At 40.7% G+C, this 22,250-nt stretch overlaps 1 long non-coding RNA gene across 2 annotated transcripts in view; it reads right to left on the bottom strand.

Annotated features, from left to right (window-relative positions):
- Positions 1-14,442: 14,442 nt before the first annotated feature.
- The window catches only part of LOC105482510 (uncharacterized), a 53,453-nt gene continuing 45,645 nt past the window's right edge, over positions 14,443-22,250 (bottom strand). For both annotated transcript variants that reach the window (XR_987677.2, XR_987678.2), the window contains one exon: positions 14,443-14,936. This is a non-coding gene — a long non-coding RNA (uncharacterized lncRNA). The remainder of the gene's footprint in view (positions 14,937-22,250) is intronic.

Below are 22,250 nucleotides of genomic sequence, written 5' to 3'. Positions count from 1 at the left end.
GCTACAAACTTCCAAAGAGCACCATTTGTAATATTTACGGTTACCTTTCCTCTAGGCTTATGCAGTTTTGTGAATTTTTCAAAAGCTGTTTTTAACTTTTTCCAGTTTCTCTTACAGAAAATGGTACACACTGACTAGAAAAAGAAAAAGAAAAAAATCAGTCAAGAATTACAAAATTGTGTACGTATTAAAAAACATAAATAATTACTATTTTAAGAGACACTTGAACAAGACAGTACATTCATACTTCTGAAATAGTTAAAGCTCAAAAGTGAACTAAGGGTTTTTGAAGACTCTGTAGAATGTTCCGGTTCTGGAGCCCTGCAGAGACAGGCTATGTCAGGCGGGAATATAGCAACCCAAAAGCCATCTCTGTATTTATGCTTCTTTACGCACTGCCTGAAAATGAACAAGCATAATATAGAAAGAGGACCTCTATCTTTAAGACATCATTTCCACTTTGTGAGTGCATAAATTAAAGGTGGAGAAGTTTCAAAAAGAGCATCTTCCCCAGGTCAAACCCGGGGCTCTGCCCCGTGGCACATGATTCAGATTTAGAGAGTAACATTTCACCCACCATATCGCTGTAGAATCTCATCATAATTAGACAGAAGAGATTTTCTTACTTGAGCACTTAAAGTCAAAGCTTACCAAGAGTCTGCTTGGAGAAATTTGGGCATATACGCAGACTTGATTCATTCTTTTGACTCCTTCTAGAAAAATCTAAGAAAGTTGAGGGTTGCGCTCAAGTTTTTATTCTCCTTCTTTAGGCCCCTTTTCTGCCTCCTGCCTTCCCAAATCCTCAAAGAGACAATGAATGTCACCACCACGGAAAAATCAAACTAGACTGTGAGAAAGCCAAAGAACTCTTTATCACTCAGTTGATATGAAATAGTCAAGCAGAAAATAATCTTCCATCCTAGTCGCACTGACTTATTTTATGAATGAGAAAAATAAAGGGAAGAACATTTTATCATACTGTGTTTTATCAATCTTGGGATAAAAGTCTGAGCTGGAGCTTAAGCTCCCCCTCTCAAAAGGGTACGGTGTCGAAGACACCACAGAGAGAGCTTATGTTAACCACATAGACTGTCACCTAGTTTCTGGTAGGGACCATTCTATTCATTGTCCAATCACTACCACAGAGCTGGCACATGGACTACAATCAGCAGATGTTTGTTTCACAAAATGTAGCTATCAGGACAATATAAATTTTTATATTATAAAAAGCTATTAGAGTATATTAACCTTTTCCTTCCTGCCTATTCTGGGTTGGATAAAAAAACAAGAGTGTTTTTAGAGTAAAGGGATAATACTGTATTCTAATTTTGATGGAAAGAACAAATTCCAGGAAAGAATTGCAATCATTCTGGTTTGAATTTTTAAAGGAGGAAGATGAAGGGGCACACAGGAAGACAAAGTGTGCTGAAACGAGAAAGAAGCCTAGAAAATAGCACAGAATACTGAAAGACACAGAAGAGAACACGAAGAGATTGCAGTGGGACTGGGACTTGGAACCACTTTCTGTACATGTTGTTTTAAGTATTAATTTTTGCGTAAATGGCATATAAGATCCTCATCCGCCATCTACATAAAAGATTGCGGTGCCAAACAGGACTGCCCCGTGTGGGCTTTGTTTCCAAGTCAGCTTTCTCACAAGCGTCTCTCTGTTTTCTGACAAATGAAAGGAACAAGTTCATTGGAACAAGGAGGGTGTATTGTCTCTATTTGCCGTTGACTTGTTTGCTTCCTTGGGGTACTTAATGAAGGAGCAGCATTTGGGCAGCAGGGAAAGAGCTTTGGAGTTGTCAAAAGCACTAGCTAAAAAGCTTCAAACTGGGTCTTGCCGGTGTGTAACTGCTGTGGAAGAAAACATTTGAAAACAAGACATGCATTTTTAATAAATGGAGACATAAAAGTTATTTTTATTTGATCTGAGCCTGACATTATTCTGTGCTTCTAAATTCCTTTGGAAACACTAGAAGTTTCAGTTCCCATGTCATCTTCAGAGTGCTTTGAGAAATGTGAATATTGTGCAATTATCTGTTAGATGAATGGAAAGAAAAGGTAATCTTTCCTTGAATGATAACCTTTACTCAGCCTTAAATACACAAGAAGTGCTTCATTTCTCACTTTCTTTATCTGACACACTGAAACAACACCAATAATTGTTTAGGCCTCTTGCAGAGATTCTCTGCTCCCTGTTTTGTATCAGAAGTTTTTACAAATGTTTCTCACGTGAAGTTTAAATTGATCAGCATTTAACTAGGTAAACTGGAGACTTCTTTGTTTGTAATTCTTTCTCAGTCTTTTGCCCATAAATCAAGAAACTGAATGGACTTAAAGACCTCCCATTATTTTATAGGTGATGAAACTGAGACCCAGAATGTCTGATATTTGCGCAAGACCATCTTGTTGGTTCTGCAGACCCAGAACACACCGATTCTTCAAGCCTTCCACTGTTTCTTCTGCTTAATAATAAAACATACACCATAAAAAGCAGCTGCTGCTTTTTGAGGCACAGTGCTAGATGTTTTAAATATATTAGGATATTTTTCTTCATTATCTCCTTACAAGATAATTATTATTCTCTTCTCTTAGATAAGAAAGCTGAGAAAGAAAGTTGACAAAAATCCAAAAAGGTAACGTAACTCACCCAATGTTACAAAGCTGGACAGTGGCAAAACCTGAACTAGAACACAGCTCAGACTGACCCCAAAACCAGAATAGCTAAGCTAACATATGCCTGAAATTAAAAAAAAAATGAAAACCTGAATATGAAAATAGAAATAGAGGCACATGTCTCCTTGGGTACCATAACAACAACAACAACAAAAGTGAAAATCAGGCTGTTTCTTGAAGTAATGGAAAGAAGTCCAATCTAGACATTGGAGTCCTAGCCAGTTCCATAAATCACCTAACTGAGGAATATTGGTAAAATTCAGCCTCACTGAGCCTTGGAGTCATGCTCTCTAAGGCCAGTGTTAATGCTACCTGCGCCACCTCCTTCACCAGACCACTGAGAGGATCAAACGAGAAAGATAAATATGATGACACTTCCAAATATTTATCAGAGAATTATAATTTTAAATTCTAAGCCCCACTGGAAAGGGTCTCAAAATTCTGAATTTTTTTATTAATTGCAGAAATAAATAGATAGAAGAATTAATAAAAAAATAAAGAATGAACATTTTCTACCTTGTTGCTTAGGGGAAAAATTACAGAAAAGATTTGCTTCTCTGATTTGAGAATCCTCTTGCTATTTATATGATCTCGAGAAACACTGAAAGCAAATGAGGGTGTACTTGGTTGATTAGTGTGCTTCCCCAATCATATCTACCCAGAACCTCAGAATGTGACTTTATCGGGAAACAGTACCTTTATAGATGTAATTAGTTAGAGATCTCAAGTTGAAATCATTCTTGGATTTAAGGGGATGATTTTCCTAAAACCAGTGACTGGTGTCCTTATAAGAAGAGGAGAGCACACAGAGAAACACAAAAGAAGGCCATGTGAAGATGGAGGCAGGGATTGGAGTGATGTTGCCACAAGTCAGGGAACACCAAGAGCCACCAGAAGCTGGAAGAGGCAAAAGATTCTCTCCTGGAAACCTCAGAATGCCCCTGGCTCTGCTACCACCTTGATTTCAGACTTCTGGCCTCTAGAACTGTGAGAGAACAAATTTCTGTTGTCTTAAGCCACCTAGATTGTAGCTGTTTGTTCCAGCCCTGGGAAACATATAGAAAAGGTAATGCACCTTCATCAATTATGTTCTCGTCACCAGGGAGGTGGCTTCTCCTCCACACCCATCCTCGGATGCTCCCCTGAATGGGTGAGGCTCTTTGGACAGTACTATACCAGTTGTTCATAGGCAATTTCCACTCCAATTGATCAGGGCTCAACTACTAAATAGGATAAATATCTTAAATATGCCCCCAGCTCACAGGTATTATAGGGAAGCAGTATTCAGTTGTAAATATATGATTCACTCTAGCTGCTTATCTATTATTATATTTGATATAATTTTGTGTTCAGAGCTCTTCATGAATAGACTGATGCTGGATGGAACTAGAAGCTCATCTGAGTCAAGAATGAAAATGCTGGTGATAAAAATTGCACATTATAGATTTGGGCACATCTTATGGTCTCAACAGAAAAGGTCCTCAGGGAAGATAATTACTTTTACTTTCCACCTTTGTTACAAAAATAATATAAAAGACAGGAAATGGGAAAGAGCTGCTTCAGCTTATTAAAAAAGAGACAGTGGGCATACTTTTTAAACTCTGTTTACATGTTAAGGGGCTTGAGATTACCACCGTGGTCAAAGGATACTGGGACTCTGCACAGAAGACCCTCAATTAATATTTGATGGAAGGACAAACAATAAATGATTTTTACATATAGCTTACTTTAGTAAAATTACTATAGCACATGCTACAGTATGTGATCATACAGACTGAAATATTTGGCAAATTATAAAACATTTATCTGTATATAGGGCAGTAGGAGGTGGACATTTCTTAGGCAGGGTCAGCTCCGGGAATACCCTGCTCTTCTTCCCTTTTCTTCCTAAACAAGAATGAGTTCATGTCCTTTGCAGGGACATGGATGAAGCTGGAAACCATCATTCTCAGCAAACTAACATAGGAACAGAAAACCAAACACCGCATGTTCTCACTCATATGTAGGAGTTGAACAATGAGAACACATGGACACAGGGAGGGGAACATCACATACCGGGGCCTGCCAGCGGGTGGAGGGCTAGGGGAGGGATAGCATTAGGAGAAATTCCTAATGTAGGTGACGGGTTGATGCGTGCAGCAAATCACCATGGCTGGTGTATACCTATGTAACAAACCTGCACGTTCTGTACATGTAGCCCAGAACTTAAAGTACAATTTTTTTTTAAAGGCATGTGTCTGTATATAGGGCAGTGGGAGGTGGACATTTCTTAGGCAGGGTCAGCTCCAGGAATACTCTGCTCTTTTTCCCTTTGCTTCCTAATTCCTCCTATATCACCAGTATTAACAGTATCTTAACCAGACAGATTAAAAGGCTAAATAACCATGAGGGGCTGTTGAGGAGAAGCATACAGCTTAACTGTAATGAAATTATAATGTTTAACACTCTTCGCCTCACTGATCCTGTGAATATACCCTAAGGCCCCACCCCACATATGTCTTTCCCAGCAATAATGAAGGCAAAAGAATAGAAACAGGTGTTCCCCATGAATGCCTGGACCCCGAGGGCACCACCTGTGTCCACATAAATCCAACACAAACAGTATCTAGCACAGTTGTGAGCAAGGTTATAGGACTCATCACACTCCGCTGCCAAGGCAGGAAAATGAGGACAGGTAATTTGGCTCTTTTAAGCATCAGAGATACACTGCCAAATACATGGAAGGGGACAAAATTCTCTTCCTTCTTGAAATTCTTAGGGAAAGAAGTAGAACTCAGCCAATACAAAATGAAACTTCTAAAAGTGCATTAACAATATCCGGCTGCAGCTACTTGGGAGGCTGAGGCAGGAGAATGGTGTGAACCCGGGAAGTGGAGCTTGCAGTGAGCCGAGATCACGCCACTGCACTCCAGTCTGGGTGACAGAGCAAAACTCCGTAAAAAAAAAAAAAAAAAAAAATTGGCTGGGCACGTGGCTCATGCCTGTAGTCCCAGCACTTCGGGAGGTCGAGGCAGCAGGATCACTTGAGCCCTGGGCAACATAGTGAGACTCCTTCTCCACAAAAAATAAAAAATAGTAGCTGGGTGTGGTGGTACACGCCTGTTGTCCCACCTCCTCAAGAGGCTGAGATAGGAGGATGACTTGATCCTGGGAGGTTGAGGCTACAGTGAGCTGTGATGGGTGCCACTGCATTACCTGGGTGACAGGGCAAGACCCTGTCTCAAATATACATGTATCAAACAGTTCTCAGAGTACATATGGCTTTATTTTACCATGTGGCTCATTCACAAGTATATGCCAAATTATACTCACCAGGAATTGAGGACACTATCAGCTCCAGAAATGGACATAGCAAGTTGCTGGTTGGGAGTCCTGTATTTCACAGGGCCCTTTTGTCCCCAGGGTTAGTGGTAAAGCTCCCTTTCCTTGGCAACAGAACTACAGGAGAACTGGCTGGACAAGTGTAGGTTGTTTCTACCTTCAGTAAGGGAACCCCATATGAAGATGTGCCAAATCTCCTTTTTTTAACACAGCTGGCAGCCCAAAGCAGTAATGCACGTGGATATCTAAGAGCGGGGAGACATTCAGGGAAGACAGGGCTAATGGAGCCACAGGGTGAAGTGGCTGATCTGCTCTAACAACCTTCTCAGTAGCAACCGCAGCTATTTCTCCTCCCAAAGCAATCGCACGTGATTAAAATGCCACGTTCTTCGCAATGTTCTGGGGAGTTACATTTACTGTGACTCAGAAATTTTGCGTTTATTGGGCAAAAGTGAGACCTATTGTATCCCAGGCTGCCTGTTGAGTGGATGCTTGGGGGCTGCAAATCTGATAGCCTACTGGGGGGATGGTTACCATACTTTCACGTGTTGAAAGTACACTGCCAAGCTAGATGTGCCGAAAGAGGCATTTGGAAATGATGCGCTAAGAACCAGAGAGCCTCCTTGGTAACAGTCAGTCTCAGAATTGCCGGATTCAGGCTACTGTGAGTTACAGTTACAATTTCCCCAGGACAATGTTTCTTAGGAAATGTGTCAGATCTTTGGTATTTTTGCATGATGGATTTTATTGACATAATGCTGGACCCAATACCTGACCCTCATCAGCCCCATTGTTAATGATTTGTGAATGCTTTGTGGTCTTCGGGCATATAAAGGTGCGCCCTCAGGTACACTGTCTCTGTACACATCACGCCCTCAGTGCACAATCGTCAGCGTGTGTGGGAAGTTCCTGGGGCCTCTCCCCCAAATGCTGTATGAGAAAACAAGATCAGGTATCATAAAAAAATTTTTAAAAGAACTCCCAAACTGTAGATCCCTTTTTAAAACTTCATTGTACTGGTTCAAATCTGTGCTAGTATATATAATACTTAATATACTTTGTTCATTAAATTGGCTTAATTGAAAAATATTTAATTCATTTAGATACCGGCAAAGATCCATTTTTTTTAATTTACAAAATCCCCTTAAAATATAGTCTCAGTCTGTTTTGTGCCTACAGGTTTACCTTAACAGCTAAAATATCTTTTGTCATTTCCCCTGGTTTTCAGGTATCTCTTTCCCATAACCAGGGTGTCAACACACAGAACAAGCAGGTCAATGGTTTTCAAAATGACTTCTAGCTGCACATTTTTTGTTGTTGTTGAGGCGGAGTTTCGCTCTTGTCGCCCAGGCTGGAGTGCAATAGTGTGATCTCGGCTCACTGCAACCTCTGCCTCCCGGGTTCAAGCGATTCTCCTGCTTCAGACTCTCAAGTAGCTGGGATTACAGGCACCCGCCACCACACCCGGTTAATTTTTTTTTATATTTATAGTAGAGACAGAGTTTCACCATGTTGGCCAGCCTGGTTTTGAACTCCTGAACTCAAGTGATCTGCCTGCCTCAGCCTCCCAAAGTGATAGGATTACAGGCGTGAGCCACCGGGCCCAACCTAGCTGCACTTTTATAGCAAATAGGATGCTTGGATGATAATTCCAATTGCACAGGAATGTTACTTTGCAAAATGTGTGCAGATTGAAAAACTAAAAGGGAAAAAAATGCTTGCCAAACGGTCATTGAAAATTGCAGAAATTAAATGCACAAGACAAAATTCCAAGCATTTAATATAGTCAAGTGGCAGTGGGGTTTGTCTACCGCACTGCCACAGACTAATGGCTCAAGTTCCTGCTTTGCAAATCTGATTTCTTGCTCAGAATGTTGCTCATAATTGGCTTCTGGGCCAGGATGCCCATTGAGATGTAGGAAATAGCTGTTGTTGATATTTTGATGCGGAAAAGGGTCTGTCAGATTTCTCTTTCCTGTAACCACTCACTTTCTCTTTGCCTGTTGTCACATTTCCCCCCGTCTCCTGCTCATTTTACCCACATTAAAGCTGTAAGTAAATAAATGACAGGCTGTGGCCTATCATCAGGTGACAGATCATCCTGCCTGGGCTCTGAAGAACGGAGACGTTGTCATCTGTCTGGTCCCCCTCATATTCCCTGTCAGCCTCACCGCATCCGGGTGGCATGTCACAGTCATCGGAGCAAGATGAATACAGCCGTGTAAACATCAGCTTGGGAGCCGAGTCAATCAAACATGGGACTCTAACTGCACAGAAGCCCTTCGCTGCCAGAAAAGAAAAGCACTCAGAGAGAAAGAAACGCCTTTCAGTGGCCTGTTTCTGCTTCCACTGCTGCTACTTCTTTCTTAATTGAATTTAACAGGTTGTGGGTTTTGTTGTTTGTTCTTTTCCAACTTGAAAGGGAAAAGTCATAATTTTTCCCCATCAAGAGTAGGAGACTTAATACAAATCTCGCTGTTTTAGAGCTGATCAATAGTTATTGGATTTGCCTAATCAGCCACAGCAGAGGCAAATCAAAGCCATAGCCCACAAGGACTCTTACAGAGCTTTATAGCCTCCACCAAGATGAAAGTTAGGCAAGTTGCAAGAAATGACAACAAAGGAGATGATGAAACATCTCCTCGGCTAAGCTCAAGTGGCATTTGGAAGAATAATTTGGAGGGTTGTTCCAAAACAAATAACGAACCATGTATTAAAATAAACAAAGTCATAAAAATGTCAGGAGGAATGCCAGCATAATAATGACTTCCCAGTGCGAGAGAAAAGTCAAAGGAGGATAATGCAACTTCTTCCTGAATGAAAACAGCCAGTGCTCTCTGTCCCCATGGACTTTCCATCTCCTTCTGGATACAGCTTAAGAAGTTTTTGGAGCTGCCATTTTAGAAACTGTCTTTCGTGGTACTTAAGGAGAAAAACTGAATAGATCCTTCCTTTGTTCTGTTAAAAAAGTAACTGTCAACCACCACATAGCTTTCTCATGTATTTGCAGTGCATGTGGAAAGACTCCTATGAGGAGGGTACCTTCTGCTGAGATTTCCTGAACACCCTGACGCTCACCTTGGGAGCAGCCATTGACAAAACTTGTACCACAGGAGGCCCTTTGGCTAAGCATTGATCATTTCTGAAAACGGGGTAGTTTTGTTGTTTCTCTGTCAAAAAAGAACTTATGTAGCTATCCAGCAGTATAAAGCACCAGAGTAATAGTGCCGATGACTCCAGAATTATCCCAAACTGTAGGGATTCTGAGGCAACGACACTTGCAGAGTCTGTATGTAGCATCAAACTAAAAGCCATTGAACACTGCGTTGATATCCTGTTCCTATATTCCTTGATCTACCACTGAAGACCCTGAAAGTCCTGGTCCCAGCCTAAATTTTCAGCCATATTTCTTTTTCTTTTATTACTTCCCTTTTGCCCTATTCTTTTTCTTTCTTTTTTTTTTTTTTTTTTTTTTTTTTTAGATGAAGTTTCACTCTTGTTGCCCAGGCTGGAGTACAGTGGTGCACTCTGGTCTCACTGCAACCTCCACCTCCCAGGTTCAAACGATTCTTCTGTCTCAGCCTCTCAAGTAGCTGGGATTATAGGCACCCACCACCATGCCTAGCTAATTTTTGTATTTTTAGTAGAGACAGGATTTCACTATGTTGGACAGGCTGGTCTTGAACCCCTGGCCTCAGGTGATCCGCCCATCTCGGCCTCCCAAAGTACTGGGATTACAGGCCTGAGCCACCACAGCCGGCCTACACTATTTTTAGGAAACTATATTACTTTCCCACATTTGGGGTATTGCTTTTATTACCCCCACCCCTGGAATATGTCTCATCCTTTCATGTATCCAACAAACATACACACTGGCCTAGAAATTCCATTTGTAGACATTCATCTACAAGAAAACAAATTTCCTTCAAGATTCTCTTTTCAGTATGCTTACAATAAAAAACAGATAGCAACCCCAAATTCCCAACATTATATAATACTTAAATAAGTTATAATATATCCATATGTAATAATGTAGTATTCAGGCAATAAAAAAATGATACCACAGATTAATACTGATTCTCATGGAATAATATTCATGATATATATTTTTGATGGAGAAAAATAAGCTACAAAGCCAACCTGTACAAATAGTTCTGCTTTTATAAAAAGCAACATATTTAAATATGTATATATTCATTTATATCCATATTCATAATTTTATTGAGCGTGTAGAAATACACACCAATGTATGCATATGTTATTTATGGATCAAGAAATTGTTTTGTATGTATGCATGTCATTTATCTGTATTCTACAACCTTTCAGAAGTAAAAATGAATTGCCTCGATATAGAAAATAATTGTAATGTAAACTATACTTCAAACTCTAGCTCAAATGGCTTTCTTCCCACACAAAGCTTTTCCTAAAACTTCATCAGTAAGCTCTTCTTTTTCTGAACTCTATCTGTATCTATTTTATGTCGTTTAAATTTCATCTTGGGCTAAATACATTTGTGTATTATTAAAATATAAACTGCATGAGAGTAGGAGTCCTTTCTAATTTATTCTTGCATGTAAACTTGTAGCAGATGTTTACAAATATCCATTGTGTGAATAAATATTGTGTGCCTAATCAGTAATTCTAAAATGTAGCTGCATATCAGAATTACTTTGAAAGTGTTTTAAAAGCACAGAGTCCTGGGCCTATCAATGCTTTTAGGTCTTATGTGGACCTAAAGGGGTGGAGAATTATGGTCCTACTGTTCCTCCTAGACAATTCCAGTTTAATCTAGGAAATTATCCTTCCCCCTGGCATGCTCATACTACCTGTCCACATACTTGGGCTTTGGGTCATTAATGCCATGAATTAATTCCTGTCCTTGCAAAAAGTATATAAGCAATTATTAACTGATCAGACTTAATAATCAAAGTGCCTGGAATATTACAAATGTTTTAACAAATGTTTGTGAAATGAATGGTTATATTCTCCTGTCATGTTCCTAAGAGCTTGTACTTGTGACTTCCACCAGAGTTCTCTCTCTAATTCCCTTGATTTTCTCCTTTTCTGTCTCCATAATACTCACCTAATTGTCTTCTTGAGAGCTGATTCACCTCTTAGCCTGATCATAATATTTTTGTAAGTACAGATTTTTCAGCCAGGTTGGCACAGGAAAATTAGCTGTGCACAAGAAGGAAGCTTCAAGATCAACATCAAAAGTTCTTGGGTGGGTAACGGGATCTGGGGTTGAGTATTTAGTAGTGGGATTAATCCATGATCTGAGAGGTGAGCCGGAGCAGTTAGGAGCAGTGAAAATCATTGTCTGGTGGTAGAGAGATGGGAAGAGAAGGAAATCTAAACAAGGATATTCCAACAGCATTAACTCAGGGAGAGAGCTGCATATTGGGTACGCAGCAATTCCATCCAGAAAATTTAAGTAGGGAGATGGTTCAAAGAATTCGTCCACATACTTTCTCTGCCCATTTGTCACTGTCACTCATTGTCACTGTTGCTTATAAGCTTTGTTCTTCACTCATCGTTTCGCCTAACCTCTCACTTGCCTGGTCCTAAGTCCCAGGCTCCCTTAAATCTTCTGGCATTTCTTAGTCAGTCCAGTCCTAGGAGTCATTGTATGTATCTGACCATAGAAAAGATTGAGGTAGAAGGTGCTGATGGGAAGAGAAACAAAATATGAAATTGAAGATGAGTAGGCCCTTTAGACCATTGCATTGCTATAAACCACCCTTCACCTGTGCAATCATTATACTGAAACAATATAGCACATACAGTGTCATGTATCGCAATGTTATCAAACTGGAAATCCTCCGTAGAGGTCAAATTTACCCTTTCTGGGTACTCATGAATTGTAGGTTTTTAAAAACCCATTAGCAAGCACTGAGATCTGTTGTCTCAAGTTTTCTATTTCAAACCAATATACGTGGCAAACATACGTTCCAATTTTTATTTTTAGTAACAATAAGATAATTTGGTAGTTAGAATGTGTGTGGATGTGCGTTAATATCATTACCGCACTTTTGGCTTTCCAAATGTGCCCTGTTTTTAATAGAAATAAAACCACTACGAGACACTTCAGAAATCACTTTCGAATAATTTTGAAGACACTTGTTCATAGAAAAAAAAAATGAGTCTCATTATCATATGATTTAAGTATTTAAAAACAAAGTCTAGTAACTTTTAGGGAAATTAAGTAATTTTAGCTTCGAGAGCCTCTTTCTCCATAAGCTAGTTATCTGGGAAATAAAATTGCATAAACCACCATTCTGTATACTTTTTCTTTTGCATGCTTAATTGACTGAAGGATGTAAGTTTTTCCCTAAAAAATCTGTATATTTACCTTGAATTATCATTTGATGCCTCTTACTCCAGACCTCTGTCTTTTTGAGCATCTGGTCTGTGGTCCTCGGTCTCAGTTTTGTTTCTGGATTCTCTGTGGAGATCTGTCTGTCATTCAGATTTTCACAGTAAACATACTAATACCTTTTTTTTCTCTTTATGAATTGTATTTTATAAAAATCTTGAGTTTTCTCAAATTTGTCTACCACCCTTCCCTTTCCCTTACCGAGATACAAAATATGATGAATCCATGGAAACAACATCCACATTAATTATAAATTTGTAATTTTTCTGCTTCTCAGGTGAAAAGACAGGCACATAGAAAAGCATCCGTTTTAACCTTTACTGCATGCATGGAGAGGGTCAAGTGCAGAGGTGCTGTGTACACACAACCAAGGCAATGAGGGGGAGTGTGAGAGGGATATAGAGACAGAGAGGGGAGAGAGAGAGAGACGGAAGAGAGAAAGAGAATGAGAACAACGAAGAAAAACAATGTAGCATACATATGAACTCTAAAACAGGAGTGAACAAATATGCCATTTAAGAGTGTACACTCTGAGGTCTGAAGTTCAAAAGAAGGAAGTCCAAGGGACTTTGATGGTCAGTGAGATCATATCTGTGCTATTACAGAGGGTCCACCTCTAATCTTTTTACAAATGTTTTTATTTCTCCTGCCTACTCCTGCCCATTCACACACACACACACACACACACTCCCACAGACACACACAGACTCACACATACACACAAACACACACTCATACACACAGAGGTGCATACAGTCACACACACGCACACATTCACACACACAATCACACACATAAACACATTCACACACTCACACATACACACCCTCACACAATTGGCACACTCACACATGCACATTCACACACTAACACATACACATACACACACACGTTCACACACATACACACATATGCATTCACACAGTCACACATATGTACACACACATAGACACACACACGTTCACACACATTCACACACACAGTCACACATGCGGGCACACACACAGACTCACACATACACATTCTCACACATATATACACGTTCACACACACATTCACACACACACAGACTCACACAGCCACACATTCCCACACACATACATGCATACACACATTCACACATATGCACACATTTACACACACACACGCACACTCACACATTCAGTTCACACACATATACGCGTACACACACTCATACACACACACTCACAAACAGAGGTGACCATTTCAGAAGAACAGAGTGCACCCCTGCGCCTGGCCAACTTCTCCCAAGATGGAGAACAATTTGGCATGAGGAAACGTTTAGGTCTAAGAGTCTCCTGCTTTGAGAAAATCTATTATACAAAAATACAACCACACAGCACATATACATGGGAGTATCTGATGACTTAACCCAAGAATTCTTCATATTTTAGAAGGATCTGTTGCAAGATTTTTTTAAGTAGCAAATACCATTAAATCATTTACTTAAAAATAATATGTAATCTATAAATAAACGTTACAAAAGCAATTCCAACATCATAAATTCAGGCATGGTTCTCCAGATTTTGGGGGCACCTTCACTTTCAAACCATATTTCTTTGTAATTTTATACAAAACTATGAAAAAATAACTCCCATGGGAGTCCCACATAGCCTTATAAGGATTCTCAAATGTTGGTTCTGGATAAGTACTTTGGCTCTAATCTGTTATATTTCTCTTCCACTTTCAGCTAATGTAAAGTTATAAAAGTTTACTCTAAAAATTAAAAGAGTTAATAGAGAATATTTCAAGGAATTTTGCTAAGGAACAGCATATGTATCTCTACAATAAAGCCCTTAATGAATAACGTTATCAGAGTTATTTGGTCTAAAATTAATTAACCCAAATTTTCAAATTGAATCCCAAAAACTGTGGATGCTGCCTTTTGTGTTGGTGTGCAAAATTGAGCCTGCATCTGTTTCCATTCAAAAGTTCCATCAATGGGCACTTTCCGTTGGCTTGCTCCGTAAGTAATTCAGAAGGTGGAACAGCAAAAAGATAAGAGGGTTCATTAAGTGATTAAAGTCACTGGAATTGATAAATTTTTATATCAAAAGATTTCACACAGAAAATGCAACTGTAGGAAAGTTTGAATTAATTTTTTTTATTTTTTTTTACTTTGGGGGAAAGGGAGATAGTAAAATTAAATTAAGGGAGGTTCACAAATAGTGTGGGAAGTCAAGATTCTAATTTATATGAAGCTCTTCAAGTCCTCATAGGGGTCATAATAACTATGATTTGGTGGATAATCATTTGATTTGAGTTGACCAGAATTAACTTGCTAGAATAAAGGGAGACTGAGGCTTTCTCAGCTTCCGCTTGGGTGGGGAGCTTGTACCATGATTTGAATGAGTTATGCATAGCCTGAGAGTGCTTTTTGAATTTGACAAAAGGCATCTTCACAAAAGTGCCCACCCAGTCAACGTATCCATGCTTCCAAAGTCTTATCATCTCTGGTGAAAGAGAACCCTTCTGCACCAGCACTGCAAAGGATGAGGACAGCATGTGTTCAGGGGAGAGAAGCAGTCGGTGGCTCCTGCAACAAGAGGCAAAGGACAAACACTCACCTCAGCATCTCAATCTTCACCAAACCATGAGAAAATTCTCAGCGCCTCAGAGCTTCCACTTTCTTTTCTTAAAGAAGCCTATCGCTTTACAGATATTTCCTAATGTATTTCTAGGAACCCTTCGTGGGTTGGGAGGGGGGGTCTATGAGTCATGCATCAGGCCTATCTTTTACACAAATCTGTGGTTGGCCAAGTCAGGGCTCTGCTGCGGTAGAATGCTAGAGTTTCCCAAGGAAGCTGGGCTGCACTGGAATTCTTCCCTCACTGCCTGAGGCATTGTCATCACCTTTGAGTAAGTAAAGAGAGACTAGAACGTTATTATCTCTGTATGCGATGAACCTCACCTCCTAATACACTCCATGGCCATGGTGAGTCAGAACGCCATTGCAGCTTGGCACTAGTGAGTTTAATGATACAGATCCATATCACTACTTTTGTAAAATAAGAAATACATTTCCTCCATTGCAATTAGGAATTAGGATAAGGGAACCAGAAAACACTGGTTTGGGGACTCAAGCTCCCAAACTTTATCGAAAACTTACTAATAAAATAATTTTGTCCCTAGGGTATAAAATGCTGTTAGAATGACTGATCCAGAAAAATTTTATTTTTCAGTCACCACACTGTACCTAGTACTATCACATTCCTCCAGTTGGTGGGGTGGTGAGATATATATATATATTTTTTCCATATTTCCATCCCTGGGGATAAACTCAGTAGGCTAGAGTATAGAAATAATATTCAATATTTACATTGATACACATTTTTTAAAAATAATATCAACCACACTGAAAAATTATCCAAAAAGAGTTTGGGCAGAGAAGTGACACAACAGACACAATTTGATTCAGGCTTTGTTTTTAATCCAGCCCTACGGTTCCCAAACTGTGTGCTGAGGGCACCCTGGTGCTGTGGTGATTCATATGGGCACTGCAGCATGGACAACATTTTAGAGGAAAACATAGTGACATTTGTCAAATACCACATGAGCTATTATTACCATGACTTTTCTTGGACCTAAATCAACTTAATAAGCAAGCTTGGACCTAAACTCAATTAATAAATGGAACTATTATGTTTAGGGTGTTTTTGGTTTTGTTTTGTTTTACTTTAGCTAGAAGCACTTTGAAAAAGAGCTAAGACACTAAAGATGCTGTGAATGGAGTAAGTTTGGGAATCCATGGTCTAGCCAAGTGATGATGACTGGCATTCCTGTGCTCAATGTCTGGCAAGAAAGACAAATATGGTCAAGTCCTATTGCTTGGAATGGTTTGGAAATAAGGTAATACTTTTGCAAAAACGAATTTTCCTAAAATATGGGAAATTTTGACTTACTTGCATATCGATATGGTTAGGCTTTGTCTCCCCACCCAAATCTCATCTTGAACTGTAATTCTCATGATCCCCGTAATCCCCATGAGTCAAGGGAGAGACCAGGTGGAGATAATTGAATCGTGGGGGTGGTTTCTCCCATGCTGTTCTCATCATAGTGAATTATCACGAGATCTGATGGTTTTATAAGGGGCTTTTCTCCATTTGCTGGGCACTTCTCCTTCCTGCCACCTTGTGAAGAAGGTGCCTTGCTTCTCCTTCGCCTTCTGCCATGATTATAAGTTTCCTGAGGCCTCCCCAGCCATGCCGAACTGTGAGTCAATTAAACCTCCTTCCTTTATAAATTACCCAGTCTCAGGCAGTTCTTTATAGTGGTATGAAAACAGACTAATACACATACATACATTGTAAAGGTAGTTTAATATAGATGAAAAATATAGTCAGCCAGCACATCTTCCTTTTTTCTTATTCAATAAGTTAGAACTTAGAAAAAGTTTTGAGTTCACAGATTGCCTAAATATCTTCTTTACGCATCATTCAAAAACTGCTGGTTCATGAAAATGGTAGTATGAACGAGACACGTACACCCATGAGAAATCATGTTTCTTTGTATAATAGGTCATGATAGGAAACTAATCCTAAGTAGGAAGACATGTTCCTGGATATATAATACAGGCTTCTCAGAACCATTCACATGAAATTTGACCCTAAAGCAGCAGTCCTCAACCTTTTTGGCACAGAGCTTGGTTTTGTGAAAGACATTTCTTCTATGAACCAGGGTGGGTGGGGGTATTAGTCTATTTTCATGCTGCTGATAAAGACATACCCAAAACTGGGAAGAAAAAGAGGTTTAATTGGACGTACAGTTCCACATGCCTGAGGAGGCCTCAGAATCATGGCAGGAGGTGAAAGGCACTTCTTACATGACAAGAGAAAAAAATGAGGAAGATGCAAAAGCAGAAACCCCTGATAAACCCATCAGATCTCATGAGACTTGCTCACTATCACAAGAATAGCACAGGAAAAACTGACCCCTGGCCCCCATGATTCGATTACCTCCCCGTGGTTCCTCCCACAACACATGGGAATTCTGGGAGACATAATTCAAGTTGAGATTTTGGTGGGGACACAGCCAAATCATATCATTATGTCTCTGGCCCCTCCAAATTTCATGTCCTCACATTTCAAAACCAATTGTCCGGAGCTGCACGCCCCGGCCATAGCGAATAATAATTGAAGATTAAACGCCTGAGCTATATTCACTTCCACCCCACACCTTCTCCCTATCTTTGCCTTTTTTCCCCTGTACTAATACCTCATTAAAGATGGCGCTCTTCCTGCTTCTTCTTCACTCACTTTTCCCACGCCCGGGAAAATTGTTACTTAATAGCGCAAGCGCAACATGACATCCGACCGGAGAAACCGAAACTAACCTGGCCACGCCCTCGGCAATGAGATCATTTCCGCCTTAGCCCAACCCCTTCCCTTCCAAGTGTATATAAGGCAGTGCATTACCGCCATTAAACGAGACTTGATCAGAGCACTGTCTTGTCTCCATTTCTCGTGTCTCTTGTTCCCCAAATTCCCACCCCCTCCTCCAGGGCCTGCTCTGACTATCCCGCGGGCCGGGATAACCAATCATGCCTTCCCAACAGTCCCCCAAACTCTGAACTCATTTCAGCATTAACCCAAAAGTCCACAGTCCAAAGTATCATCTGAGACAAGGCAAGTCCCTTGTGTCTATGAGCCTGTAAAATCAAAAGCAAGTTAGTTACTTCCTAAACACAGTGTGAGTCCAGGTGTTGGGTAAATACAGCCACTCCAAATGGGAGAAATTGGCCAAAACAAAGGGGTTAGAGGGCCCATGCAAGTCCCAAATCCAGCAGGGCAGTCAAATTTTAATACTCCAAAATGATCTCCTTTGACTCCAGGTCTCACATCCAGGTCACATTGATGCAAAAGGGTGGGTTCCCATGGTCTTGGACAGCTCCACCTCTGTGGCTTTGCAGGGTAGAGCCTCCCTCCCAGTTTCTTTTGTGGGCTGGCATTGAGTGTCTGTGGCTTTTCCAGGTGCACTGTGCAAGCCATAGGTGGATCTGCCATTCTAGGGTCTGGAGGACGGTGGCCCTCTTCTCACAGCTTCCATTAAGTGATGTCCCATTAGGGACTCTGTGTGGGGGCTCTGAACCTACATTTCCCTTCTGCACTGCCCTAGCAGAGGTTCTCCATGAGGTCCCAGCACCTGCAGCAAACTTTTGCCCAGGTATCCAGTGTTTCCATACATCTTCCCAAATCTAGGTGGAAGTTCCCAAACCTCAATTCTTGACTTCTGCATACCTGCAGGCTCAATACCACGAGGAAGTTGCCAAGATTTGGGCCTTGCATCCTCTGAAACCATGGGCCAAGCTGTACCTTGGCCCCTTTAACAATGGCTAGAGCAGCTGGTATGCAGGGCACAAAGTCCCTAGACTGTGCACAGCATAAGGACCCTGGGCTCAGCCCATGAAACCATTTTTTCCTCCTAGACTTCCAGGTCTGTGATGGGATAGGCTGCCATGAGACCTATGACATGCCCTGGAGACATTTTCCCCATTGTCTTGAGGATTAACATTAGGCTTCTTGTTACTTACGCAAATTTCTGCAGCCAGCTTAAACTTCTCCTCAAAAAATGGGTTTTTCTTTTCTACTGTATTGTCAGGCTGCAAATTTTTCGAACTTTTATGTTCTGTTTCCCTTTTAAAATGGAATGCTTTTAACAGCGCCCAATCACCTTTTGAATGCTTTGCTGCTTAAGAATTTCTTCCACCAGATACCCTGAATCATCGCCCTCAAGTTCAAAGTTCCACAAATCTCTAGGGCAGGGGCAAAATGCAGCCAGTCTCTTTGCGAAAACATAACAAGAGTCACCTTTGCTCCAGTTCCCAACAAATTCCTCATCTCCATCTGGGACCACCTCAGCCTGGACCTTATTGTTAATATCACTATCAGCATTTTTGTCAAAGCCATTCAACAAGTCTCTAGGAGGTTTCAAACTATCCCACATTTTTCCTGTCTTCTTCTGAGCTCTCCAAACTGTTTCAATCTCTGCTTGATACCCAGTTACAAAGCTGCTTCCACATTTTCAGGTATCTTTTCAGCAACACCCCACTGTAATGGTACCAATTTACTGCATTAATCCGTTTTCACACTACTGATAAAGATATACCCAAAACTGGGAAGAGAAAGAGGTTTAATTGGCTGGGTGCAGTGGCTCACACCTGTAATCCCAGAACTTTGAGAGGTCGAGGCAGGCGGATCACAAGGTCAGGAGATCGAGACCATCCTGGCTAACACGGTGAAACCCCATCTCTACTAAAAAATACAAAAAATTAACCAGGCGTGGTGGTGGGTGCCTGTAGTCCCAGTTACTCAGGAGGCTGAGGCAGGAGAAAGGTGTGAATCTGGGAGGCAGAACTTGCAGTGAGCTGAGATCGTGCCACTGCACTCCAGCCTGAGTGACAGAGTGAGACCCCATCTCAAAAAAAAAAAAAAAAGAGAAAGAGGTTTAATTGGAGTTACAGTTCCACATGGCTGGGAAGACCTCAGAATCATGGCAGGAGTTGAAAGACACTTCTTACATGGCAGCGGCAAGAGAAAAAATGAGGAAGATGCAACAGCAGAAACCCCAAATAAACCCGTCAGATCTCGTTAGACTTACTCACTATCACGAGAATAGCACGGGAAAAACTGGTCCCATGATTCAATTGCCTCCCCCTGGGTCCTCCCACAACATGTGGGAATTCTGGGAGATACAATTCAAGTTGAGATTTGAGTGAGGACACAGCCAAACCGTAACAGAGGGGTGTGGGGGAGGAATGGTTCCAGGATGATTCAAGTGCATTACATTTATTTTGCACTTTAGTTCTATTATTATTACATTGTAAAATATAATGAAATAATTATACAACTCACCATAATGCAGAATCCTTGGGATCCCTGGGCTTGTTTTCCTGCAACTAGAAAGTCTCATCTGGGGGTGATGGGAGACAGTGACGGACCATCAGGCATTAGATTCTCGTAAGGAGTGCACAACATAGATCCCTCCCATGCACAGTTCACAGTAAGGTTGATGCTTCCATGAGAATCTACATAGCAGTTCTACAAGGCAGTTCTACATGGCAGTTCATACTTTATTGAACCTAAGCATAAAAATGGACAGTTTCCCCTGCACCTTTGTGTATTCATTCTGAAGGCTCTCATGTCATGTAAAACTATGACCAAGAAAATTTCTATGCCTTTGCTCCTATTAATATGCCTTTTGTCAATTGATTTTTAGAGAACCTTTAGAGGTTGAAGTGGAAGATTTCCCTTGGCTCCTTTAATACTTTGAGTGTCATTTGTCAAAAAGGTAAATACTATATAATATTGTGAGCTATGGGGTTTCTGTGAAGACACTATTTAAAGACTGTTGAAAATATCTAAAACCTTACCATTATTTTTTCCTAAGACAAATCTTTCCAAGGCATTTTTTTGCAGGGAGGAGTTAATAATACAGAGTAGAAATAACCCTTTTCTCTAGGATGTTTCTGTTGTCTGTCTCAGTTAAGTTCTGCTGGAGTTTGTGGTGGGTGAACTTGAATAAGATAACACCACAAAGCCTTGAATCCCCTTCCCTGTATAATTCCAGTTTCAAACTGACTCCAAGGAGGAATTTGCATGAGATACGGAGTAGAAGTGAGGCAGCGGCTAGTACACTCTGAATGAAATGGTGAGAAGTAGTGACAAGATCGCAGATGCTGGTGTTCCCAGCTCATCTTCACTCTTCTCTATTCTGTGTCCAGCTCCTCTGTCCCAATGGGCACTGTTGACCAACAGCAGCGTTGGGCCCACCAGCAAATGCTTGGCAGCAAACTCACAGAGGCAGCTGCCACACAGAGGCAAGCTCCCCAAGGCCTTCCATGACCTCCCCTTCCCATCCGCCTTGGATGGGCTTTGCTCAGCTTATGACTTCCTGACAGCTGACTCTTCTGATGCCCCCACTCCTGCCTACCCCCACTCCCCCAGCTCCTTCTACACTGGAAAAGCTCTCATTCCTGTAATAAACCCCTGGTCCTGTGGCTCACAGTGGTTCCCTGACTGATACAAGTATGTACTGCAGACATCCCAAGTGACGAAGAAAACTTGAAAAATGATTCTCCAGTAAATGTGATTTTTCTTGTAAGTAATTTCCTTTTGGGGACATTGAACTGGAATACAAAGTATCTGTCATTAATCAGTTCTGTTTTTAAAAACCATCCTAGACCCTTGCTCCTTAAATCCTTTTATTAACACCAAAAAAGACTTGAGGGTGGGGAAACAACACATATATGCATAGATTGTCTAAAACGCATTAAAGTTACTCAAATTTCTTATGGACTTTTCCCCCTGAGGAAGAAGAAAATGTTTCTACAGTCAGGGAAATAGTCCTATTTGGTGTAGCTTTCTCTTTCAGTCAAGCAGTTTCTTTCCAGATTTAATAAACAGCTTTCAAAAGGGGTATAAAAGTGTCTGCTCAAAAGCCTGCAGTCTGTTATTTGTGGAAGTGCCTGTGGATTCACAGACCTGTTTCCAGAGGAGTGGATTATCATCTTGTGATAACTCATTGCTCAGCACTGAGTAATACAGTTCTGTGGGCAAACAAAAAAGCCATTCTTTTTTGGTGACAAAAGATGAAGCTAGTTATTAACAATTTGATACAAAAGAAGTAAAAAGGACTGGAAATGAGGAGTCAAGCCAGGTTTGGCATCTATTATTCACACAAAACCTTCTAGTAATGACAACTACCCCAATCACAGAAAACTCCTATTCAGAGGCCTCATTATCTTGCTTCACTGTCAAAAGTATAGATGATAGATAACATCCAATGACTGTCAAAATTAAAATCAAATCAATTTTAATGAAAGAAAATAGACCATTTCTGTTTGTTGATTCCA

Source organism: Macaca nemestrina, chromosome 5, assembly GCF_043159975.1.
Source record: "Macaca nemestrina isolate mMacNem1 chromosome 5, mMacNem.hap1, whole genome shotgun sequence".
Lineage (NCBI taxonomy): Eukaryota > Metazoa > Chordata > Mammalia > Primates > Cercopithecidae > Macaca > Macaca nemestrina.
This window is presented reverse-complemented; position numbering and strand designations above follow the sequence as displayed.